The 12,078-nt window shown below is 28.1% G+C and overlaps 2 pseudogenes; both read right to left on the bottom strand.

Annotated features, from left to right (window-relative positions):
- Nucleotides 1-2,941: 2,941 nt before the first annotated feature.
- Nucleotides 2,942-3,697, bottom strand: LOC126553404 (uncharacterized; annotated as a pseudogene).
- Nucleotides 3,698-4,513: 816 nt separating this feature from the next.
- On the bottom strand, nucleotides 4,514-11,833 carry LOC126553412 (uncharacterized; annotated as a pseudogene).
- Nucleotides 11,834-12,078: the final 245 nt, after the last annotated feature.

Raw genomic sequence — 12,078 nt, 5'->3', positions numbered from 1 at the left:
TCGTTATCACAGAATATAAATAGTCTTAAAATTCTATTGTCAATTAATATACTATTTATTTTTGAAACAACAAACATTTAAAACGTTTTATTTTGTTATACTGATCAGTGATCAATACGTGTCTGTAGTGAATATTACTATCTCGTTTCTGCACAGTAGTTTTTTATTTAATTAATTTAAACGTTTTGGTGGTGTGCGTCTATATAATTATATAAATGTCTCGAAAAAGTGGACACAAGTGTTTATATTTCAACTGTGGTAAAAGTGGACGAACTGTAAGTGGTCTTAAGCTTTACCGATTTCCAAAAAACCCAAAACTTCAACAACAATGGTTTATAAATTTAGGTAAAATATATTTTAAATTATAAGTTATAAAAAAAAATATTGTTAGATACTCGAAACGTTTTTTAAATATTATTTTTTTTTTAAATAATTTCAAAAATACATTCTGGGCATTTAAGTTTATTAAATAATAATTTAACTATTATTTTTATAATTTTAAAATATTTCAAACTACTCTAAAAACTAAATAAAAAACTTTTTAGGTAATGTCGACCTCATTCATTTAGAAACTGCTGATTTGTATAAAAAACATATATGCATGAATCATTTTCAAGATTTTGACTTCAACAATGATACTAAAAAATATTTTAAAAAATCAGCCATTCCAATACCATATCAAGAAAATACTTTTTTCCACGTCCACACTCCAATAAAAACGTATTCATCTAAAACTTTAAAGCATAACTCACCTTCAATGTCAACTTCAAAGCAATACTCTCCCACAAAATCGATTTATATACCAACGACGACTAAAATAATTTCTTCTCGTGTATCAAAACAAACAACACCAATTCTTACTCCAAAAACACAACATTTAGTTCAAAATTCAATTAATATGCCTAGTCACCTCATATTTAAACCCGTTAAGTTATTTGCGAATACAAACGAGGATTCTAAACAGGAAATAGAGAAACTTAAAAAAACAATAGAAAATTTAAGAAAAAATTTAAAAAGTAAACGTTCGACAATATCAAAGCTCCGTAAAAGTTTAAGTAACGCTCGTCATTTATTTCGTTCTCATGATGTAACAAAATCCTTGCGTTTTCCATCAAAAGATGCTCAAATGTTAGTAAATATGTAAATTATGAGAGGTAAAATGTCAAAGAAATCATGGTCAAAAGATGAACAAAACTTTGCTCTTAAACTTTATTACAAATCTCCGTCAGCCTATAAGTTTTTAAGAAACATACAAATTAATCTACCCGGGGTCAGTACAATTAGACGTGTAATTAGTTCTTATAAATTTAAGCCAGGCTTAAATGCAAATATTTTAAAACAACTTACGTTAAAGGTCGTTCAATGTCAGATGAAGAAAAATATTGTACTCTGGTCTTCGACGAAATGAAAATTAAAAAGTTCTTAGAGTTACTTAGGAAAAAAATGTTATGAAAAATTTAATTGTGTTGATTGTCAAAATTTAATGTTACTTTAGACCCAGTAAACTATGATAAACAAACGGACTATTTAATATTTTGTAAAAACTACGGCATAAAATCAGAAAATTTTTATTTAAAAAAACCAACCGATAATTTAAGAAAATTCATTACAGAGTGTCAATTAATATTAGGTAATGTAGTAGCTGAAAAACCATTTATGAATAAAATCGGAAAAACGATTGAAAGAATAATTTACAAAAAACTAGTTCCATCTTATTTTAATTTCAATACTGAATGTCAACCTCATCTAGAGTTCATTATTTTACATTTGATCAACTGTAAATTGCTAAGAGATTTTAATTGGAAGTCTAAAAATAATAAAAACCAAACAGTTGCTAAACTTAAGATTTTAAAGAATGTTTGATCCTCATTTCTCTAATTTGTGTATTAACTGATAATTATTATTAGGTACCTAACTACCTACCTATTATTATGTAACATTATTTTGGAAGTTTTTTAATTATTTTTTTTATGTTTTTTAGTGTTTAATTATTATTATTTATAGATTATTATTAAACTATATGTAAAACGCCGCCCTTAAGCACCTACGTAAAATGTAATAATTATATTTACATTATCTATACTTTTATTTAAAATTGTTATTGTCTTAAATTTACGATTTATTATCAAGATTTTAGATCTGTTCCAACCTGTGTTTACTTTTGTTTTAATTTTTGATTATAAAATAATGTATCTATGTGTTTGTTAATTTGTAAAAGACACTAAAAGTGTAAAATCACAGCTTTTTTAAAATTTATTATCAATAATTTTAGATGGATATGTAAGTTTTTAAGTTGTTTTGTTTAAAATAAAAATATTTTGCTAGATCCTAAATCAACTATGGTACCTATATTTTCATTGATTAATTATAAAATAAATCAACTACGGTGTATTCTCATTGATGAAATATAAAATAAATCAATAATGTTGCTTAGTGTGCTTGAGTTGCTTCTGAAAAATTATTATTTGAAAAAAATAATAATTTTACTTAAAATTAACATTTTAAACTTAACTTTATTCAGCAATCATCATGGTAGTGCCATGAGAAAACATAATATTCGAAAATAAAATATCATTATATGATTAGCCATTCAATTTAGTAAATAACAATATTCAATTTAATTTATATTCTTGTAATTATTTGTATTGCGGTTTATTTTTATTCTACCGGTTTGTGTATTGTGTACAATTTAGTATTTACCAACGCTATCTATTGTCACATAATCCGTACTAATTTACGTGTTTCCATATTGCGTATAGCTATGGTCTATCTATGTATATTTAATCAATGGTATTGGTTTGAGCACAGTCCACAAACCCAATCTGGGTTTTCAAATTCTTTTTGCTCCATTGCTGGTAAACATGAAATATGGAGCCATCTAGAACAAGACCCACACTGAACCATTGTACTATCCATTTCACAATTAAAATTTTGTTTAAAACTACCTTCGTCTTTTCCACAAATTAAGCAAATGTTCTTCATACACTTTGAACTTGATAGTACCAAATCCTGTAAGTTTGAGCGATAACTGTTTGGATTAAAAACATTAATTATTCTTTTATTACTCATTAATTGATTTGCAAAGTATAACATAAATACTCCACAGTTAAACCCATCATCTTGATATGGTATTTGGACAAACATATCTTTCCATTTTTTTATATCACCTACGTTTTGCTTTGGTTTCCATGTTTTAGGCACACCACACAAAACATTCAGAACTCTATCCTTCCAGTGATTTCTCTTCTCCATATTGTTATGCACGCTTTCTAAATAATTTAAATAACTTACTGTTTTTTTTATAAAATCTACATAGATTCTTTAAGTCCAATGGTCGTTTTCCAGTAAAGGTATTATTAACCTTGATGAATCAATCCACTGTTAGGTTCTGGTCTGTTAGCTGTAGAATCTTTAACACTCCTACAGTCCTACCAAGATTGAACATATAGTAAGATTGGTCTGGACTCACACAGCCTAAATCCTGTCTCTTCTTAGTGATCCAAGACCTTGAATTTCTTTCCAAAAATATCTGTAACAAACACCATATTTCTTTAGTATGTAACCAAAGCATACTAGTATCGCCTGTAGTGTTCAAACGCGAAAAATCTATAGAAGATATTTCTATTTCTTCATTTTCAAAAGAAATTAGCGATACCACATATTTCTCAACTCCACGATAAGCCTTTATGTAATACATTGGATTTTTCACCAATTTGTTTGTACGGTATAAGTTGTAATTTCCAGTTGGAGACTTACCAGTTGATGATTCCCATACAACTGTGTGCCCATAAGTGTCTGATAGAATTTGGGTAGTAGAAGCCACAGGTGAAGTATTAACCACAGTTTTATTTATATTGTCAATGACTCTTGGACTTGTACTATTTTTTCTTGTTAATACACAATCGTGATCACTGACGTCACTGAGGTTATCAAATAATTGCTCACCTATATCCAAACCGCGCACAATTGGTTGATATGTTTGACTGCAAACAGTGAGATGATCATTATTAAACTCATCTCCTTTTGAATGTAATACAACACCCGTAGTGTTTTATATTGGATCTGTATATTTAATGACAAACAATTTTGTTGGTTTTCACCATAACTTTTGCCTAAAATTTTATTATTATTTCTCAAGAATGCTGGAGGCCTTCCTTTCTTCCTCCAAGTTTCTGGAGTATTAAAATGCAGGTTGCCCTCGTCACAATCAGCTTTTTTTTTATTGCACATATACGTTTAGGTATTTGTAATTCAACTTGTCTAAAGCATTGAGCTTCATATTGGGTTATATTTTCAATAAACCTACCACATTTCATTCTTCTTTTGCCTGCTAAAATATGATTTTTCACTAAATTAAATCAACTTTCTACTGATGCATTACTCTGGCGTTCTTCCAGGTGAATAAGAGTAGTCATAACTTTTGTCCACAGAGGTATGTAATATGTATGGTACATTTTCAATAAGGAAATGTAACAAGTACTTTTCTGAATACATACTATTAACATCTAGTTGATTATGATCCTGTGAGGGAATACTTATTATTTTTTTCACACTCAAATATTTGTTTAAAATCATGATAAAATGCAGATTTCTTTCGTTTGGCATAATAAGAATCATCAGTGGTTTTACCACAAGAGTAATTTTGATCGTCATCAAACTTTTCAATTTCATTCTCAACTAATCCACGGTTTGTTTGTAGGTATGATTTCATTTCCATATTTGCTGCTTTACACATTTCTGTTGAATTATCTGACAAGATCATAGTCGACAGCAACTCAAACCAATGTTTGATTTCTTCATAATTGTTCATTTCAAACACTAACCCAACACATCTGGCTATGTAAAACGCTGTTTTTTCATCATCTGGATAATACAGTTTTACATGGTTCAGAATATTTTTAACATAATGATTTGTACAAGAAGTAATAACTACTGTGCTAGAAGACAATGTCTATCTTCCAGTTAACACGTTTGCTGCGTATCATATTTTAGTTACATTTATCGTGGTGCGTACGCAATCTTTGACACAAAATTTACTACGACGCCATTTGGCGTTGTTAGCACTATTGAATAATTTTTACCACTATATGCTGAATGACGCCAATTGGCGTTAACTATTTTATTTATAAAAACGTACAAATAAACAAACAAACAACTAAAATTAAATAACTTTTTAAACCGTTACTTTATTATCAAGTTGTAGGCACATTTAATTTTCCTTTTTCATATAAAAAAAAAAAAAAAAAAACAAAAAAAAAAATAATAATAATATTTAATAAATATATAAAAAGATTATGGATGAAATTTAGCAACACACTATATAATATTATAATTTTGATTAAATAGAATATACATAAATTATGATAAATTAAAAACTATAAAATTAACTTTTATGCACCTACTTTAATTTAGCTGCTAATCAATAACATAATTAGGTACCTATATATTATAATCATTAACATATGATAGATACTTTTCTAGTTTGTTATAAACTCGTCACTGGTTTTTTTTTAATTTTATATAATTTTTATTATTTGTATTTATTATGATTTATACTTTATAGTATTACTATAAACTATGTTAAATTAATATAATTCGAAGGTTTTGATGCAATGATACGTACAGCCGAAAATTATATTACTAATCGTAATATCGTAATATAGCACCGATTCATAAATTTCGATTTTCGAATCGAAGACACTACTGAGTACAGACGTGTTTGTTAGTTGACCGCTAATGATCAACGCACCGATTTTATAGAAAAGCACAATTCACAATAACCCTCCTCCCTCCTCTAACCCGAAAATACAAAACTACGTGCAGCAGTGGTGCAATTACTGGGAGACCCCGTCGAACGGTATACAACTAATAATAGCATTTTTTCGTATTTGAATCAGAAATCGATGCGGGCTGTGGAAGACTTCTTCTTTCGGATAAAAAATATTCATCAAAATCCGACAATTCTGCAAAGCTCGAGAGTTATTCCCGTAAAGTCATTTTTTCGATATAATACATCAATCCCTCATAAATAGCTATAGGATAGTAGATTAGTGGAAAAGTCTTATAACTGAGGACTCAGGGTCGGAAGCCGGAAAAAGGAGAAGTCCACCTGGGCCGGTAAATTTAGGAGCCCTTAATTTAAAATAACTTCTATATTGTTATAATATCATTCAGTTATCAGCTTAGCACATTGACGATGTGTATATTTTTCTATTATTGCTACGATTAAAGATATAAATATATTTAATCGTGATTATTAGCTCTCGATAATATCTGATTATTATTATTTTACCAGCCACCACCCAACAGCCTATACCAGAGATGGCGAACCTTTCTTTACCCACGAGTCAAATAAAAATTTTTATTCCGTTTTATTTTTCTTGTGTGTCGACTAATTTGATGATCTTCTTTTTAAACTTAAAAATGCCTACATCCATGGCTTGAATGATAAAAAACAGACTTTGCGTGTGTCCAGTGACGGCGCCAGGGGGGGGCTGGGCGGGCCACGGCCCCCTTTAAATTTGTCTTGGCCACCCCTTGACCTCCTAACCACAAGAGAAAAAAAATTCTTTAAAAGAACAGATTATAAAACTGAAATTCTATACTTCTCTAAGTCCTAAGACTATAAAATGGCAATATTTTTTTTTTTGACTGAATAAAATATGAATAATTATGATCATGATCCTCACAATTCACAAAATTATGTTATTAAATCAAAATATCGAATAATTATGGACTGTGGTTATAAATTATTATTGTTATAAAACCGTACGATACTCGTCTGCACGGCTATATATATCCGCGAGGGTTAGCTATGCCTATCTGTGACATAAATACATAATGTCAACGATTTATTGCCAATGAATTTGTATCATTGCATCAAAACCGTCGAATTATATTAATTTAACATAGTTTATAGTAATACTATAAAGTATAAATCATAATAAATACAAATAATAAAAATTATATAAAATTAAAAAAAAACCAGTGACGAGTTTATAACAAACTAGAAAAGTATCTATCATATGTTAATGATTGTAATATATAGGTACCTAATTATGTTATTTGATTAGCAGCTAAATTAAAGTAGGTGCATAAAAGTTAATTTTATAGTTTTTAATTTATCATAATTTATGTATATTTCTATTTAATCAAAATTATAATTATTATATAGTGTTTAAATGTGAAAATTCATTTTATATTCATCATTTCTAACAATTAGTAGGTATCAATTATATGCATACCATTTAGTATAATTATGTTTTTGACTATTTACTATGTTTGCTTGTAACTAGATTTTTTAATATTTAGTACCTAAGTTGCTAAGGCAAATAAAAATTGTGTATTATATTATAATAAAGTACACATAGTTTATGTACCTACCTACCTACCTAAGTTTGTTGAAAATGATATTTAATAGTTAAGTATGTAAATATTAAATATACCTATATGGCTATATCTATATAATATTTATTATCAATTAAAATGAAAACCAATAATTATGTGAAAACATAGTATATACAACACAATCTTTACAATAGATAGTGTGTAAGCCCCCTACCTTATACTGAGTTTATGAATGGGAAAAAAACCACGGATTGGGACTTTTTTTGGCCCTACCAAATTTTTAAAGGCCACCAATGCCCCCCCCCAAGATAAAATTCCTGGCGCCGCCAAGCGTGATATAGGTTCGCCATCTCTGGCCTATACACATAGGCCGAGCGTTCACCGAAGTAACGTAACTCGTGACTCATGACTGGTGATATGATGAGTGACGCGACAAATGATTTTTGTCGTTAATTGAAATGACGTGATTATTTATGTTACTTGAAAACTTGTACTTTACTCTATTCATTTCCCAAAATGTCGTATGACGTATTAGACACAATAAATTTACTCAATATTTTCAATGCCTATAAAGCCCCAAGAGTACATAATTATTGGGTACACCCATTTTGGCGTCAAAACTGCGAAGATAGAGGAGCATATGCTGTATTTAAAGACCTAGAAGATGATGAACGTTTTCAAAGTTTTTATCGCATGGAAAAAAAACTTTTGATCTACTCATACAACTGGTTGGACCAAAAATTCAGAAAAATTTTAAATTTACAAATTTCAGACGTGCTGTGTGTCCCCGAGAACGACTTTTGATTACACTCAGGTAGAATATGAACGTTTATATATAATATTAAATAAACTAAATAATAAAAAAATATAATTAAATGAAAATGAAATTATTTAATACTTTATTTAATTAGCAACATTATAATAAAAAAAAAATATATACAATAATAAAAAAAATATTTAAATGAAAATGAAATTATTTAATACTTTATTTAATTGGCAACTTTATAACAAAATAAAATAAAACTTTTTTCCTTATTGATTATATGGCCATTCTTGAGTGTATACTTGAGAGCTTGTAGATGGGTGTGCTAAGTTCAATGGGGGTGTTGAATATGTTGATTTGGAGCTTGATAACATTGATGGAGATTCATGATTTGAAGACCTTTCCAATTTATGGTATTAAGTACTATATTCACTTACAATCTGATTTTGATCACCAAATGAAATATTTTTTTCATTCAATATGCTTCCTGATAAGTTTATTATTCTAACTTTGAATCTTTTTTTTTCTGATGAGGAGTCATACATTTCATATCAGGCAGCACATTTTTTAGAAAGCATAAATCTAAATCTTCTTCAACTGCAGTTACTATTTTTTTCTTTTGTACGAAAAAATCATGAGCTGCTTTATTTACATCTTCCAAACCAATACGTTTCTTTTTATTAACTTGTGTATGTGTACTTGTACATTTTTTTGGACTGGGTTCAATAAAACTCGAAGTCGAAGCATCTGGTTGATTTGTCTCGTCATTTTCTTCTTCATTTTCAGAAGCAGACAAATCAGTTGTGATTTCTTTTTCACAATTGTTTGAGGGTAATAGTAAAGACATATTACCTGTAAAAATAAGTTAAATATAAACTTTTAATACTAAAATATTGATTCACCATAAAAATTACAAACCTGATTGTTTCCGGGATTTTGTGAACGGTTCAACAAAGTTGAGATATTCCGCTAAGTAATACGATTTTTTATATTTTGTAGCAGATCCTGATGCAGGTTTTGCTTTCAGATGCCTTGTATAACATGCCCTTAAATTTTTCCATCGATCTTTGCACTGAGAAACTTAAAAAATAAATAAAACTGATGTTAGCAACTGTTTGTATTTAATATAAAATAAACAACATTTTAGATTCTTAGCTTAGTGTAACTCAAAATCACGAACATTTTAAAATTAAATAAAAACCAACAATATTTATTGTATTCCTAGACTAAACAATATATATTTTTTTTTTAAACAACTAGGTATCTATTACTATTGTCTATTTTTATTTTTATTTTTATCATTTACATAAATCCAGCGAGCTAAGTAAAAAAAATAAAAGCGGCGGCACGACAGTGTATATTATCTCGAAGCAGGAGTTTCACATTAAAACCGTGTAAATTTCGGTGTTTTTTGTCAGATGAGATAATTAATTATCTACTGAATCAATTTATACCTAGTAAATTGCAAAACATGAGGAAAATCATGCAGATGATCCTTTTGTAAAAATCATAAAAATCGTACTGTTAGAAATTAAGTTATCAAAGGAAACGTGAAACATTTTTAATGAAAAATTATATTGAAATCTGGAATCACGGCGGCCGCTTCTCGCGTTGTCGTGCCGACCGGGAAATAAACACTAATATATGATATGTTAAATAAACATTAATATAATTAATATTAATTAATATATTTATTATTATTTAGGTATAAATGATAAAAATTGGTGATATCAAAACAAAAACCCTCCGTCTAACTCCGTGTAAAAATTAGCTACCTAAGTAAAAAAGAGAAGAAAAAAATCAAAAAAAAAAATCATTGTATAACCAAAACATTTTTCGCTTCATATAGAATTTATAAAACCAGTAATTTCAAAGCACTATAAAGATGTGATATCATAAATAAATGCTAAGTAAACTGAATTTAAGTATATTTAGTCTGTTTCGATAATTTATTTACTTGGCGAGGAAATTTTTTACTTCATACGATACAATGATACAATATAAGAACCGTGGCGCTGGATGAATGATTAGACAATAAGACATTATAAATTAAAAATATTACAGTTAACATTTCTATACTAATCAAAATAATACTCTACAACCAATAATAACACTTTACACTGTATACTCTATATAATACTAAAATTTCCCGCCAAGTAAATAAATTATCGAAACAGACTAAATATACTTAAATTCAGTTTACTTAGCATTTATTTATGATATCACATCTTTATAGTGCTTTGAAATTACTGGTTTTATAAATTCTATATGAAGCGAAAAATGTTTTGGTTATACAATAATTTTTTTTTTTGATTTTTTTCTTCTTTTTTTTACTTAGCTAATTTTTACACGGAGTTAGACGGAGGGTTTTTGTTTTGATAATAAATATATTATTATTATTATTATATATTAGATATTTTTTGGGCGAAGCATCAATGAAATCGATTTCCTATTATTTTCTAAGAGGTGCAGCAACCGTTTGGAAAATAATAGAAGATATATCTGAAGCACTATGGGGAATTTTACAGCCTATTTACATGTCAATACCTGATAAAGAAATTTGGAAACTATTGCTGATCGTTATAATCAACTATGGAATTTGCCAAATTGTGTTGGTAGTATCGATGGCAAGCATATTAGAATTAAAGCACCACCACATTCTGGGTCGTCTTATTTTAACTATAAAGGTTATTTTTCTATCGTTTTAATGGCTACAGCAGACGCTGATGGAAAGTTCATCACTGTCGACGTGGGAGAATTTGGTCGTAATAGTGATGGGAGAGTATTTAAAGAATGTGCTTTCGGTCAACTATTGCTTCAAAAAAAACTTAGTCTGCCTGATGATTGTTGTTTGCCAAATGAAGAGAACGGTCTGCCATTTCCACATTACTTTGTGGCAGATGAGGGTTTTCTTTTGCTTGAAAATGTAATGAGACCATTCCCAAGAAGATCATTGACAAATACAAGACGTATTTTTAACTACCGGTAATATTTTTATTGAATTTAAGATCACTCACAGTAATTAAAATATTAATACAAATAATAATAATAATAATCAAAAAAATTTTATTTTCAGACTTTCTAGAGGCCGTAAGTCAGTTGAATGTGCTTTCGGGATGTTGGTGTCTAAGTTTGAGATTTTAGAACGACCTATTCATTTTAAAGTTGAGAGAATTGAAATTATGGTAAAAGCTCTATGCGTTCTACATAACTTTATTCGTGTACATGATGGTATATTTTCAACCCCTCAAGACTTTCAACAGGAAAATTTTGAAATATCCCAAACTTATGCAGAAAATGTACAAATGAATAGAACGAGGCCATCATATTCAACTATCGAAATACGAGAAAGACTTTGCCAGTATTTTGTTAACCCAAATGGGTCATTACCGTGGCAAAACAACTATACAGTTTAAAAATACTTTCTAAAATATGTTTTTTTTTTTTTGTTTAATTATATAATTAGGTATATAAAATTTAGTAATACAATAATGTAATAATTTATTTTAATTAATCAAATAATAATTACCTAACAATCACTTAAAATACCATGTTTATTTATATTAATATATTACCTGTTGCATTGAATTCTTTGCTTATTTCTATCCATGCTTTATCTTGAGTATCTCTATTGCAATAATCAGCTCTTGAGTGATCATATAAACTAGGGTATGTTTCTATGACTTGTACAAAACGTACGTTAGTATCAGGATCGTCGTTCATGGTTCTGTATAACTATACTATTCAAGACAAATAACGATTTGTATATATTACTATGTGCCTATATTAGTTATATCATAATTTATATTATATTAAATTATAAACATTTTAAATGTATGTATTATATTAATATATTAAATACCATAATTTTATAAAACAAAATAAAATATAAGTACATTATTATTAATTTTTTTATACAAATAAATGTGAAAAAATATTTAGGTATAAACAGGTAATATAATAAATAA

The sequence above is a fragment of the Aphis gossypii genome, unplaced genomic scaffold, assembly GCF_020184175.1.
Source record: "Aphis gossypii isolate Hap1 unplaced genomic scaffold, ASM2018417v2 Contig00227_ERROPOS86436+, whole genome shotgun sequence".
NCBI lineage: Eukaryota > Metazoa > Arthropoda > Insecta > Hemiptera > Aphididae > Aphis > Aphis gossypii.
The sequence above is the reverse complement of the archived record's forward strand: the minus strand, read 5'-3'. Positions and strand labels throughout refer to the sequence as shown.